We start from the raw sequence: 13,697 nt of genomic DNA, 5'->3' as shown, positions 1-13,697 counted from the left end.
AAAGACCTCAACTAAGTTTATGTGAACCTCAAGAATTTTGGCTTAGGCAAGTAGCAGCTTCTGTGTAATCATCAGTGATTCCATTTTAATAAAGTCCAGTGATCAGCAAAAATTTTTTTTTAGAAAGGGTCACTTCTGTAAGCCCCATTTTACAGATAAGAGAACTGAAAAAGTTAAGTAACTTACACAAGGTCACACAACATGTAAGGAGCCAAGACAACATTCTGACTCAGTCTATCCAACACCAAAGCCTGTGCTTGTTCCACTGCGCCCAAAGGTGAGAGAGCTGGAGTTTCCCAAGCCACCCTGACAAGGAGCCTTAGCCAGGGAGACTGGGCAAGAGGGGGCTGAGACCATGGCCAGGGAGGGTAACTACTCGGAGACGAGCTTAGCAATACTCTGCGGGGCACAGTCCTGCCTGCATCCTCAGTTTTCTCATCTGTAAACTGGTCTAGCACACCACATCTCTCACAGCTGGCAGAGACTGGAGGAGTGTTCCAGGTGGAACACTACAAGATAAGGCCAGAGTATGGGGTGTGTGTTGGGGGGTGTGTGTGACAAGGTTGGAGATGAAAGTCTGTCGAACAGCAGGTGGCCAAGCTGGATAGGAAGGTAGGACCAGATCGTGAGGGTCTGGGGAAGGCTTCTGTTTAGTTTCCCAAACTAGGTGGCTTAAAACAACAGAAATTTATTCTCTCCCAGTTCTAGAGGCCAGAAATCCAAAATCAGTTTCACTGGGCTAATACCAAGGTGTCAGCAGGGCTGCCCTTCCTGCAGGGGCTCCAGAGGAGAATCTGCTCCTTGCCTCTTCCAGCTTCTCGTGGCTACTGGCATTCCTTGATTTCAGCCGCATCACTCCAATGTCTGCCTGCATGGTCACATTGCTTCTCCTCTTTCATCTGTGTCCTTTTCTTCTGTTTGTGTCTAAAATCTCCCTCTTATAAGAAAGATGTTTTAAAAATAAATAAATAAACAAAATGATATCATGGAGATAAGTAATTCAAAAAAAAAAAAAGAACATATATGATGGTATAAAGAGCCCATTAGGATAATCCAGGATAACCTCTCCATCTCAAGATCCTTAACTTAATCACATTTACAAAGACTCTTTTGAAAAAACAAGTTGGTGGGGAGGTAACATTTACAGGTTTCAGGGACTAGGACTCGATATCTTTGGGAAACATTTAAATAAGTTTATATTTTATCATGGTGGCAATAGGGGAAATTGGAAGCTTTCAGGTGGCAGAGTGCCATGACGAGATTTCCTTGCAAACATAAATGTGGATTTCTCTCCTATATCCTGTGGGAAGTCCAACTCCATGCACAAGATTTCTGAAAAGTCCCAGAGACTTACAATCTTTGGTCACTTCTGGCTCCCTAGTCCCCTGGATTCACTTTCTCAGCTGTATGATCCTCTACACTCCTACTCAAATGTGGAGTTAAATCTTTCTTCCTGATCTTCACACACACACAAAAAACACTCACCGATACAAAGCAGTAGTGTGTGCTAATGACTTTACTGAAGATTTTCAGCGTCAGAGGGAGTTTATAACACACAACGCAAACACTTTTAAATTAAGTGTTAAATATTGGGCTGGCCAAAAAGTTCGTTCGGGCTTTTCCATAAGATGTTACCCAAGAACCCACCCAAACGAACCTTTTGGCCAACCCAGTACCTTGTTCTTATATGTCCTTGAGACACTCTGGCCACCAGGTCTCTTATTGGCCACGTTTTTCTCAGACCTTCTCTTTAACCTCCTGCCACATGCCCAGTCCTGTATCTCTCCACTCTTTTTTTTTTACCACTTCTCTTTTCCCTGCAATATCCCATCTCCAAATTTCTGTAACATCTAAGGCTGAGCAGTTAAGATATGTCTGATCCACATATCCAGGTGAAGTATTATTTTTCTATGCAAGGGTAACTCCACCCGCAAAAAGATCTCTAAAACCTGCAGTTAAAATAGGAATTTTTCATCCCACCGCTCATATGAATGAAAGCATATTATAGGTAAATATATTTAGAGGGACATCACATATGTAAATAGACACACATACACACACACACATGGTCCAAAAGTCACAGCTCAGTTCCAGCTTGAAAGAAGGATGTTCTAATGTCATCACTACAACCAACTACCTGTCTGGTTTCAGCTATGTTTGGCAGCAAGTAATTACCATTCACCAGGATGGCCACGCCCAGTGCTTCACCATGGATCCCAACAGACTTCTTCCCAGCAGGAGCCTCAGCTTTGGTGTAATTACCTATGCCCTGCACACCAGTTGCCTCGGTGTGATGTCAGCCCCTCCACATTGTTTATTTTAATTAAAAGAGAAATTGCAGGTATTAGGTGCTTGTAATTACAGCCTGTGCGCTAAATTGACTGAGGCCCCTAATTAACCTGAAACATGTCTACCTGGATGGAGATGTAAGTTTGGACTTGAATGGTACAAGGCTTTGCATTGATTCTGAAAAGAGAACAAGGGAAGAGCTGGCAGAGACTAGGATAGGGCAGTTCTCCTCCAAAAACAGCCACTTGGTGGCCTGCACATGCTAGACCACATAGTGGGCTCAATTTCATTTCATTTCTAAAGAGACCTATTAGCACAGGACACATTCAACAAAAGTGTATTGATTACACCTGCAAATCAATTAATGGAGTACACTGTATCAATAGAATTAAAAAAAAACTCACACAATCATCTCAATAGATGCAGAAAAAAACATTTGACAAAATTCAGCATGGTTTCCTCATAAAAACACTCAGCAAACTAGGAATAGAAGGGAACTTCCTCAACCTGATAAGAGACATCTATGAAAAACCCACAGCTAACATCATACCTAGTGATGAAAAACTGGATGCTTCCCCGCTAAGGTCAGGAACAAAACAAGGATGTCCACTCTCACCACTTCTATTCAACATTGTACTGGAAGTTCCAGCCAGAGCAATCAGGAAAGAAAAAGAAATAAAAACATCTAGATTAGAAAGGAAAAAGTAAAACAACTTTCTTCTTTGGTGACATGATCCTAAGGAATCCACTTAAAAAACTATTAGAATTAATAAATTAATTCAGCAAGGTTGCAGAACTTTTAAAAGATCAATATACAAAAATCAATTGTATTTCTATTCACTTACAATGAACAACCCAAAAATAAAATAAAGAATATTCAATTCACAATAACATCAAAAAGACTAAAACACTTAAGAATAAATTTAACAAAAGACATGCAAACTTATACTCTGAAAACTATAAAACATTGTTGAAAAAAATGAAAGAAGACGTATGAAATTGGAAAAATATCCCATGTTCATGGATTAAAAGACAATGTTGTTAAGATGGCAATATTCCCCAATTTGATCCACAGATTCAAAGCAATTCCTATAGAATTCCAGTTGGCTTCTTTATAGAAACTGACAAACTGATTCTAAAGTCCATATGTAATTGCAATGTGCTCAGAATAGCCAAAAAAAATTTTAAAGAAAATATTGGTGGACTCACATTTCCAAATTTCAAAACTTACTACAAAGCAACAATAATCAAGGCAGTGTAGTACTAGCATAGGATAGACATACAAACCAATGAAATAGAATTCTAATTTTACTGGGAATCCAAAAACAAATCCATGTGTCTATGGTCAACTGATTTCTGACAAGGGTACCAAGACCATTCAATGAGGAAAAATAGTCTTTTCAACAAGGGATGCTGAGAGAACTGCATAGTTACAAGCAGAAGAATGAAGTTGGACCCTTACCTCATAATGCATACAAAAATTAACTCAAAATAAATCAAAGACTTAAATATAAGTACTAAAACTGATAAAAACCAGGAGAAAATATAGTGCTCTATATTCATGACCTTGGACTTGGCAATGGAATCTTAGAAATGACACCAAAAGCACAAGCAACAAAAGAAAAAATACATAAATTGGAGTTCATGGAAATTAGAAAATTTTGTGCTTCAAAAGACACTGTCAAGAAAGTGGCTTCCCTGGTGGCACAGTGGTTGAGAATCTGCCTGCTAATGCAGGGGACACGGGTTCGAGCCCTGGTCTGGGAAGATCCCACATGCCACGGAGCAACTAGGCCCATGAGCCACAACTACTGAGCCTGCGCGTCTGGAGCCTGTGCTCCACAACGTGAGGCCACGATAGTGAAGAGGCCCGCGCACCGTGATGAAGAGGCCCCCGCTTGCCACAACTAGAGAAAGCCCTCGCACAGAAACAAAGACCCAACACAGCCCCAAAAAAAAAAAAAAGCTCCATCAACAAGAGAAGCCACCACAATGAGAAGCCCATGCACTGCAACAAAGACCCAATGCAGCCAAAACTAAATAAATAAATGTATTAAAAAAAAAAGTAAGTGGAAAGACAACCCACAGAATGGGAGCAAATATTTTCAAATCATATTATCTGATAAGGGACTTGTACTAGAACATAAAAGAACCCTTACAACCCAATAAAAAAATACAAATAACACAACTAAAAAATGAGCAAAATGGTCTGCATAGGCCTTACTCCAAAAAAAGATACATAAATATGGCCAATAAGCATATGAAAATATGCTCAACATCATTAATCATCAGGGAAATGCAAATAAAAACCCCAATGAGGTATCACTTCATGCCTACTAGAATAACCTAGATATCAACAAAAGTCAGAAAACAAACCATCAGTGTTAAAGCTGTGGAGAAACTGGGATTTAAACTGGAACTTTCATACACTGCTGGTGGGAATGTAAAATGGTACAATCACTTTGGGAAACAACTTAAAAGTTCCACAAAAACTTAGACAGTTACCATATGACCCAGCAATTCAACACCTAGGTATATAAATCAAAAGAACTGAATACATATTCCCATGCAAAAACAAAAAAACTTTACACAAATATTTATAGCAGAATTATTCATAATAATCAAAAGGTGGCAACAACCCAAATATCCATCAATGAGTGATGGATAAACAAAATGTAGTATATCCATACAATGGAATATTATTCAGCAATAATAAAGAATGAAATACTGATATATGCTACAACATGAAGGTGCTTTGAAAACATTATGGTTAAGTGAAAGAAACCAGTCACAGAAGACCATATATTATATCAGTCCGTTTATAGACAATAGGCAGAATAGGAAAATCTATAGAGACAGAAAGTAGATTAGTGGTTGTTCAGGGCTGGGGAGGTGGGGGATAAGTAAGTGACAGTTAAAGGGTGCATGGTTCCTTTTTAAGGTGATAAAAATATTCTAAAATTGACTGTAATGGTGGCTGCACATATCTGTGAATATATCAATATTTTTTAATTGCATGGTATGTGAATTATACCTCATAAAGTTCTTTTTTTAAGTATATTGAATACCTACTATGTGTCAGGCTATACCAAGTGCCAAAATAAAAGCTAGTTCAAATCTGTGACCTGAGTGTCTCTTTTGTTTATTATTCTTCAATTTTTAGAAAATTAAGGAAAAAACCAGAAATCATCCATAATCATACCATCTAGTGACAGCTAATATTTATATGTTCATACATTTTCTCTCTTTTACATGCAGAAATATTTTAATGTATTAAGTACCATTTCAACCATCTTAGAGATATTTACATTACAGACTCTAACGTGCTTACCAGCCAACTTAAGGAATAAACGTTATTGATAAAACACCAACAACATGCATGCTCACCACAGAATCACCCTTAAGAGCAAAACAAGGAGAACACAAATTTAACAAAATTATCTCAAAAAGCCTTTTCTATGTTTGTGAATGTAAAAAAAAAAAAATTGTATCTTTCTTTTTTTATGTAAATTTTTCAGTAATGATATTTTTGCAACTATATTGTCTTTTTTAGAGAATATTTATTTATAACAGACTATTTTTAGAGCAGTTTTAGATCACAGCAAAATTGAGCAGAATACTGTCTTTACTATCCTCACAACATTTAAGATTGTCAGTCTTTTTAATTTAGACCTTCTGAAGGATGTATAGGGGTATCATATTGTGGTTTTCATTTGAATTTCCCTGATGACTAATGATATTCAGCACCTTGACTATTTTCATCACCATGTGTGTATCTTCTTTTGAGAAATGCCTACCCAATTGTTTTGTCCATTTATTGGGTTTTATTCTTTTCTTATTGAATTGTAGGAGTTCTTTGAAATCTTGGATACCAGTTCTTTTTCTTTTCTTTTTATCTGTTTTCCTAAGATTTTCCCTCAGCTTGCAGATTGCCTACTTGTTTTTTTAAGTGTCTGTTTATAAGCAGAAATTTTCAAACTTTGATAAAATCTACCTTATCAGTTTTTCTTTTATGAGTCTTAAGAAACTTTGCCTATCTCTAAGTAACGAAGATACTCTTCTATGTTTTCTACTGAAAGCTTTCTGGTTTTGTATATTATACGAAGTCGAAATTTAGTCCTTTTCTTTTCCATATGAATAACCAGCTATTCCAGCATCATTAGGTGGAAGACTTTCCTTTCTGCACTGAATTGCCTTGGTGCCTCTGCAAAAATTAGTTGACCAGTTGAGTCTGCTTCTAAGCTGTGTTCTGTTCCCCTGATCAATTTGTCCATCTTTATGCCAATACCACACTCTTGATTACCATAGTTTTAAAATGAGTCTTGAAGTCAGATAATCTAAATCTTCCAATTTTGCTCTTCTTTATCAAGGTAGCTTTTTATATTCTTGGTGTTTTGCATTTCTATAAAAATATTAATTTCTGCAAAAGACTTTCTGGAATTTCTACTGTGATTGTGTTGAATCTGTTGGTCAATTTGGGAAGAATTAACATCTTAACAACATCGACCCTTCCTATCCATAAATTCCCACTAATTTTATTCTTTTTTAATTACTCTCAGCAATGTTTTAGAGTTTTCAGTGTAGGTAAAGGTCTTGCACATGTTCTGTGCAATTTAATCCTCGGTAATTTTTTGTTTGTTTTTGATGCTCTGAAAAGAGATTTTTAAATTTCACCAAATATTTGTTGTTGGTATATCCATAATAAAATTGATTTTTTTTTTTTTTTTTTTTTTTTTTGCGGTATGCGGGCCTCTCACTGCTGTGGCCTCTCCCGCTGCAGAGCACAGGCTCCGGACGCGCAGGCTCAGGGGCCATGGCTCACGGGCCCAGCCGCTCCGCGGCATGTGGGATCCCCCCAGACCGGGGCACGAACCCGCGTCCCCTGCATCGGCAGGCGGACCCTCAACTACTGCACCACCAGGGAAGCCCCAAAATTGATTTTTGTATATTAACCTTGAATTATGTGAGTTTGCCAAACTTGCTTATTAGTTCTAGTAATTGTTTGGTAAATTTCCTAGGATTCTCCACATAGTCATGACACCTGAAAGTAGATATAATTTTATCTTCTTTTCATATCTGCCTGCAATTTAGGAATGGCAAGACAGGACATCTTTGCCTTATTCCCAATCTTAGTGAGAAAGTGTTCAATATTTCACCTGTAAGTATGATTTTTGCTACAGTTTTTTAATAAATAGCCTTTATCAGATTGAGAAATTTACCTTTTATTCCTAGATTGCTCAATATTTATCATGGATAGATTTCATCTTTGTCACATGTCTTTTCTCCTTGGTGTATTTTTCTTCTTAATTCTGTAAGTGTGGTGGATTACACTATTGGAATTTCAAATGTTAAACCAACTTTGCATTTCTGGAATAAACCCTACTTGGTCCTGATGTGTTATCTTTTTATACACTGCTAGATTTGATGTGCTAATATTTTGTTAAGGATTTTTGAACCTATGTTATGTGGATTTTAGTCAATAATTCTATTTTTCTCTCTCTCTTTTTAGAATGTCTATCAGATTTTCATATGATGGTTTCATAAATGACTATCACAAAAGGAATTTGGAAGCATTTCCTCCTCTATTTCCTAAAAGAGGTAATGTCAGATTAGTTTTATTCCATCCTTAAATACTGAAATAATTCACCAGTGAAAATACATAAGCCTGGAATTTTCTTTGAGGGAAGTTTTTTTTAACTTCCTTAGCCCTACATTAATAGAGAATTTGGTATTTGTTTATTTGTGTGTTTGGGGAAGGGATTTATTTTAAAATCTGTTATTCATTTTTTTTTCAGTCTTTTATCTAATAGAACTCTGCTCTACTGAGGTGGAATCTTCTCCAACTTCCTCTGCCTTATTCTCTGACATTCAAAACCGACAGAATACAGAACACATGAAAATCTATAGTCTCCCACAGGCTCTGTTACTCAGTCTCTCTTTGTTTCTCTCCTCATCTACGTAACTTTGCCTATAGTGTCTATTCCTGCCAGTATCAGTGTACTACAGCCGCAACTTTTAGCCTATCATTTCATAAAAAACATAGTCTCCAAAAAATTTAGGGAGGGTGGCAAGACTTGGCTGCCTTAAACAATACTCACAGACTTGAGAGGTATTCGTGCAATGTTTTAATTGCTACAGATGTTGTGTCTCTGAGCCACTGCAAAGAGGGGGATAGGGAAAGAGTGTCTCCACTTTTATGATGGTGGGGCTGTGCTGTTTCTATGTCTTCCTTAGAGAGGTTAATTGGAAAGCAAGAGAGGCCAGGCCAGGGGCAGCTATAGCTAGCCAGGTACCATTCTGAGCTGGAAGTTATCCAGCTGATTTCTTTGAGAACCTGCGATGCTTTGCTCTACAGACACAGTGCTGCTGGTGCTGAGGAAGTGACTGGCATTGTTCATTTTTCCCTTCCTTCTGCTGACATTCTACCCCAGTAATTGCCTAAGTATATCCTCCCGCCTTGACTGTTCTTTGGGAGAAAATGGTCAACGTGTCCACGATTCAAATGGAAACCAGATGAGCATGCCCCTCAACCACATCAGAAATGAGGGATTCCCTTCAAGAATCAGAAAGGGTGGATGGACAACTATGGCCTCATGGCTCCAAAGTGGTCCATAACTCAGCTGCACTCTTGGTTACTCCAAAGTTTTTATGATATCTGAAACACCAGGCCATCTGAACTCACTCAATTTTCTCTCGTTCATGTGCCCCAACTACCATCAAATTAAAACTTGGGTATGAGGTGTCTATGAGGAGAAGCGTTTGCCCATAACCGCTACAAATAATTTGCAAGTATCTGTGTACTTACCTACTGACACAGTGGTTTAACAAGGGTGATTTCAAAAATCAAAAAGGACTGTACCCTAAGAAGGCCCAATCCTGAGGATCCTTGAGAGTTAACAATGTTTCAGAATTCCTATGCAGTCAATAAGTCCATTCATTCATTCATTCAATGAATTAAGCACATATCCATTGAGTTAATGACTTCTATGTCCCAGGTTTTGTTCCAAGTTTCTAGTTATGTATCAAATCCACAAAAATGTGAGCTCCTCATCTAGAATGTAAGCTCCATGAGGACAGGGCTTTGCCTGTCTTGATCACCATGGTATCCTCAGCATACAGAACAAAGCCTTATACTTAGAAGGTGCTCAATTAATATGGATTCGGTTCTTTGAATGAATGAATTGACTGGTTCAATTGAGCTCCCAAAACAGAGGTCATCTGCAGCCACTTATTGGAGTCACATCTGCTCTGATGGTGCAGATACACTGTTCAAAGAAAGTAAACACCAACTTGCCCAAAGGACCTTTTTCAGTCATAGCTATCGAAAACCTTAAGAATTCTGTCTGCTATTGGAATGTTTAGCTCTGACAAATGGAATTCCTTAAGAGGAGAGACTACTTGATTTAGTCCATTCTTGGCCCCAGAATCCAGATTGAATTAATTAGACCCAGCAAAGATAGGTATTCAAATACTGTTGACTCCCTCCAGTGTGTGTGTTTTTCCACACTACCAAGAAATTCTCCAACACCAGCTGGGTGTCCTATAATTCAACTCAATTCTGACACTGTTTGCCTGGAGATAGTGTCAGATCCCACAGGTTAAAGGCTCTGTCTTACAAGACTGCCCCCACACGCACACTTCACATGTCAATTCCAAGTTCTGGTTGTCACCTGTGCTTCTGACCAACCAACTACAGATCAGAGATTTCCATGCCCCCCTCCTTGGGTTCAATTAATTTGCTAAAGCAGCTCACAGAACTCAGAGGAACATTTTACTTACTAGATTACTGGTTTATTATAAAAGGCTATAACTCAGGAATGGCCAGATCAAAGAGATACATAACGCAAGGAATGGGGAAAGGGGCACAGAGCTTCCATGCCCTCTTCCCAGCAAGCCATTCTCCCAGCACTTTGACATGTTAAGCAAGCAGGAAGCTCTCTGAACCCCTTTCTTTTGGGGTTTTATGGAGGCTTTATTACATAGGCATGACTGATTAAATCATTGGTCATTGGCAAATAATTCAATCTCCAGCTCCTCTCCCCTACCCAGAGGTCAGAGGGGTGGGAGTGAAAGTTCCAACCCTCTAATCATACAGTTGGTTCCCCTGGCAACCAGCCCCCATCTTTAGGTGCTTTCTAAAAGTCACTTCATTAACATGAACTCAGGTGTGGTTGAAATGAGCTTGTTATGAATATCAAGACATTTGTATCACTCTTATCACTTAAGAATTCCAAGGGTCTTAGGAGCTCAGTGCCAGAACCTGGGATGAAGACCAAATATATATTTCTTATTATAAATCACAATATCACACTCCCTTACCTCCTTTCCTGTCTCTTCTGGTTGAATGTGACTTTTTGGTGAACACCAAAAGGAGTAAGGAGATAAAGCAAAAGTGTGCCACAATGGATTGGGACTATAGCTAGTTTTCCAGAATCACCAAGAAAATGACCTCCACCTTCTTTAGGTCCAGTTTTTTTTTTTCCTGAAATGGTGCTTTCAAGTAGGAAATGTGAGACAACAGTGGGGTCCTACAAATGCTTGGTTTATTTCCTCTTATACAACCACATCAACAGAAGAAAATGGTGTAAGGTCTATGAGGGCGAGCTCACTACTGTACCCCCAGTGCACTCAAAAAATTGGAGTGAATGAACAACAGTTATGAACAGTACCTAAGACACAGGCTCAATGGTTCCCTTATAAATCCACGGTTGAGCCTCTCTCCACAAGGTCTCAATTCTTGACGTGGAGTAAACTTTTCTAAGCCCCACTTGAGTTTTTCTCCCTCTCTTGTGGTCACCAGAGTCAAAACTACAGTTTTTTGCTCTTTACTAAGTCTGCATCTTCATGCACCTTGTCCACCAGGATATGATCACTTTGTTCACCAAGTCATGTCCATCTATTTCTTCCAACTAAATACAACTTTTTTTAAAAAAAGCGTGCTTGAACTATCTGCCTTTCCCTCTTGGTCACAGCTGATTGAAACAGAAGTCAACACCTGACTCAAAGCAGGCCAACCCCATCTGTCTCCCAGGACTGGGAATTGCAGCACACGCTAGGCTGGTCACTGGAAGGGAAGAGATCTCGAGCTGGAGATCAGCCAGTGTGTGGCCAGAGAAGCAGAAAATGCTGGCCTGCAGAAAGAAAAAGGGAAGAGGTACAGACACTGAAGCAGAAGTGAGAGACAGAACGAGAGGGTTCCCAGGTCCCAGAATGCTCCATATATGGTGGCAGTCCCTCCCTGAGGCCAGGCTGCATTCTGTAAAACAGCCCTGGGCCCTCGTAATCAATCATCCAATCTTGACAGCTCCTATAATTGGGTTTCTGTCATTGGCAACTTAAGAGCCCAAACATCCGTGGAACAGTCTGATTGTACCAAGCTGGACTGGCGTGCTTGGTCCTTTCCCATCATTGGCTGAGAGCTTTCCGTGTACTAGGTAATATGCTATGCACCCTATGGTATATAAGAGCTATATAGTTGTAAGCTGCATCAGAACTATATTACAAAGCCGGAAAAAGTACACGTTATTGTTATTGCTCTTATTTTACAGATGAAGCCCAGAGAGTGAAAGTAGCATCCACAATCATACAGTCAGCAACTGGCAGAGCAGGATTAGAAAGCAGGTCTGTCTGATGCCCGAGACCACACTCTCAACCACAGAGCCAGAGCGCGTTCATAGACACCCTTGGGGAAAGTGCTGGGGTATCTGAGAGGTCTGAGGATAACTACCTGATGCCCTGAGTCTCTGCTTTTTGCAGCTGCTGAGTTCCCTCCATGAGATGAGTTCTCTGCTCCCAGCACAATGGAAACTGCAGCAATTCAACTTCAAGGGGCCTTGCTGAAGGGACAGCGTAGGTAGCATGGTGGGTCCCCCGCCCAGGGTAGCCCTTCAAGGTCACAGAAACGTTCACCTGTACAAGTTGGGAACCAGCGGTGGGGACCAGGCTGGGATGAACAGACCTGCACTGGGTCAGAGAGGCATTAGGTTCAAACTTGGCAGAGACAGTCATCCAAGAGACATATGAGATGCAGCCTGTGGTCAAGGATTGGGGGATGAAGCCATATAGCAATGTATTGTGGTCTCTGGATTTCCAAGTGAGTTAGCAGAGGCATGTGGTTGAGGGGGTGAGGGGCAGAAAAGCTTTCTCTGGAGGCACAGAAACATTCTGAATCCGATGCTTACCGTCTAATGCCAGGGGGGAAACTAATGGCCAAAATGCCCAAATAGCTTAATCCTGTGAAGAACAACTAAACCAGCTATTAGAATTGCTAAAGTCGAGGCAAAGACAAAATTTCCAGGAATGATATTCCCAAGCAGACTTGCTGAATTTTTTTGAATTGTTTACAATGATCATGTATTATCAGGAAAAAACACCTTTTTTTTTTAAAGAGTGTTGTACAGAAAAGAAGGGCTTATCTACCCCTGTGATGTCTAATACGATAGCCACATGTGGCTATTAAGTACTTGAAACGTAACAAATCCAAATTTATATGTGCTATAAGTGTAATATACACACCAAACTCCAAAGACTTCTATGAAAAAAAGGAATGTAATGTATTTTACTAATAATGTTTCATATAGATTGCATGTTAAAATGATCATATTTTAGATTAGATATTAGATTTAGATATTAGGTTAAATAAAGTATATTCCTAAAATTAATTTTACCTCTTTTTTACCTTTTTTAATGTTGCTACTAGAAAATTTTAAATTACATATGTGATTCACAGTGTGTTTCTGTTTGACAGTTCTGCTCTCGACAATTAAAATGTGGCACAGAGGGGAAAGCTCTTAGGCATGTATATTAGTTTGCTAGGGCTGCCATAACCAAGTATACCTATGGGGTTAATTAAACAACAGAAACTTATTTTCTCACTGTTTTGGAGGCTAGTTGTCCAAGATCAAGGTGTTGGCAGGGTTGGTTCCTTCTGAAGCCTCTCTCCTTGGCTTGTAGATGGTTATCTTCTTCCTGTATCCTCACGTGGTCTTCCCTCTGTGTGTCTGTGTCGTAATCTCCTCTTCTTATAAAGACACCAGTCACATTGAATTAGGGCCTCCCCTAATGACCTCATTTCAATTTAGTTACCTCTTTAAAGACCCTGTCTCCAAATACCGTTACATTCTGAGGTGCTAGGGGTTAGGGTTGCAACATACGAATTTGGGGGGTGGGTGCGCGGGACACAGTTCAGCCCACAACAGCATGACACTGTCCTGGGCTTGAAACTTGTGTTCAAGTTTCACTTGCTAGCTGTATGGTATTCATCAAGGATGCCCCCCCTCTCTTTACCTGAGATTTCTTACCTTTCAAAAAGGGATAATTCAGGGAATGCCCCGGTGGTCCTGTGGTTAGGACTCCACGCTTCCACTGTGGGGGGCACAGGTTCGATCCCTGGTCAGGGAACTAAGATC

The 13,697-nt window shown here is 39.5% G+C and overlaps 1 long non-coding RNA gene across 1 annotated transcript; it reads right to left on the bottom strand.

Moving 5' to 3' along the window:
- Positions 1 to 677: 677 nt before the first annotated feature.
- LOC129392783 (uncharacterized) lies at positions 678 to 13,299 on the bottom strand. The gene is made up of 3 exons (XR_008619375.1): positions 13,165 to 13,299; positions 2,840 to 2,925; positions 678 to 937 (listed from the first exon to the last, which is right to left on the bottom strand). It is a non-coding gene; the product is annotated as an uncharacterized lncRNA (long non-coding RNA).
- Positions 13,300 to 13,697: the final 398 nt, after the last annotated feature.

The sequence above is a fragment of the Physeter macrocephalus genome, chromosome 14 (assembly GCF_002837175.3).
Source record: "Physeter macrocephalus isolate SW-GA chromosome 14, ASM283717v5, whole genome shotgun sequence".
NCBI classification, from domain to species: Eukaryota; Metazoa; Chordata; class Mammalia; order Artiodactyla; family Physeteridae; genus Physeter; species Physeter macrocephalus.
Note: the sequence above shows the minus strand (reverse complement) of the source record. Positions and strands in the feature narration are given on the sequence as shown.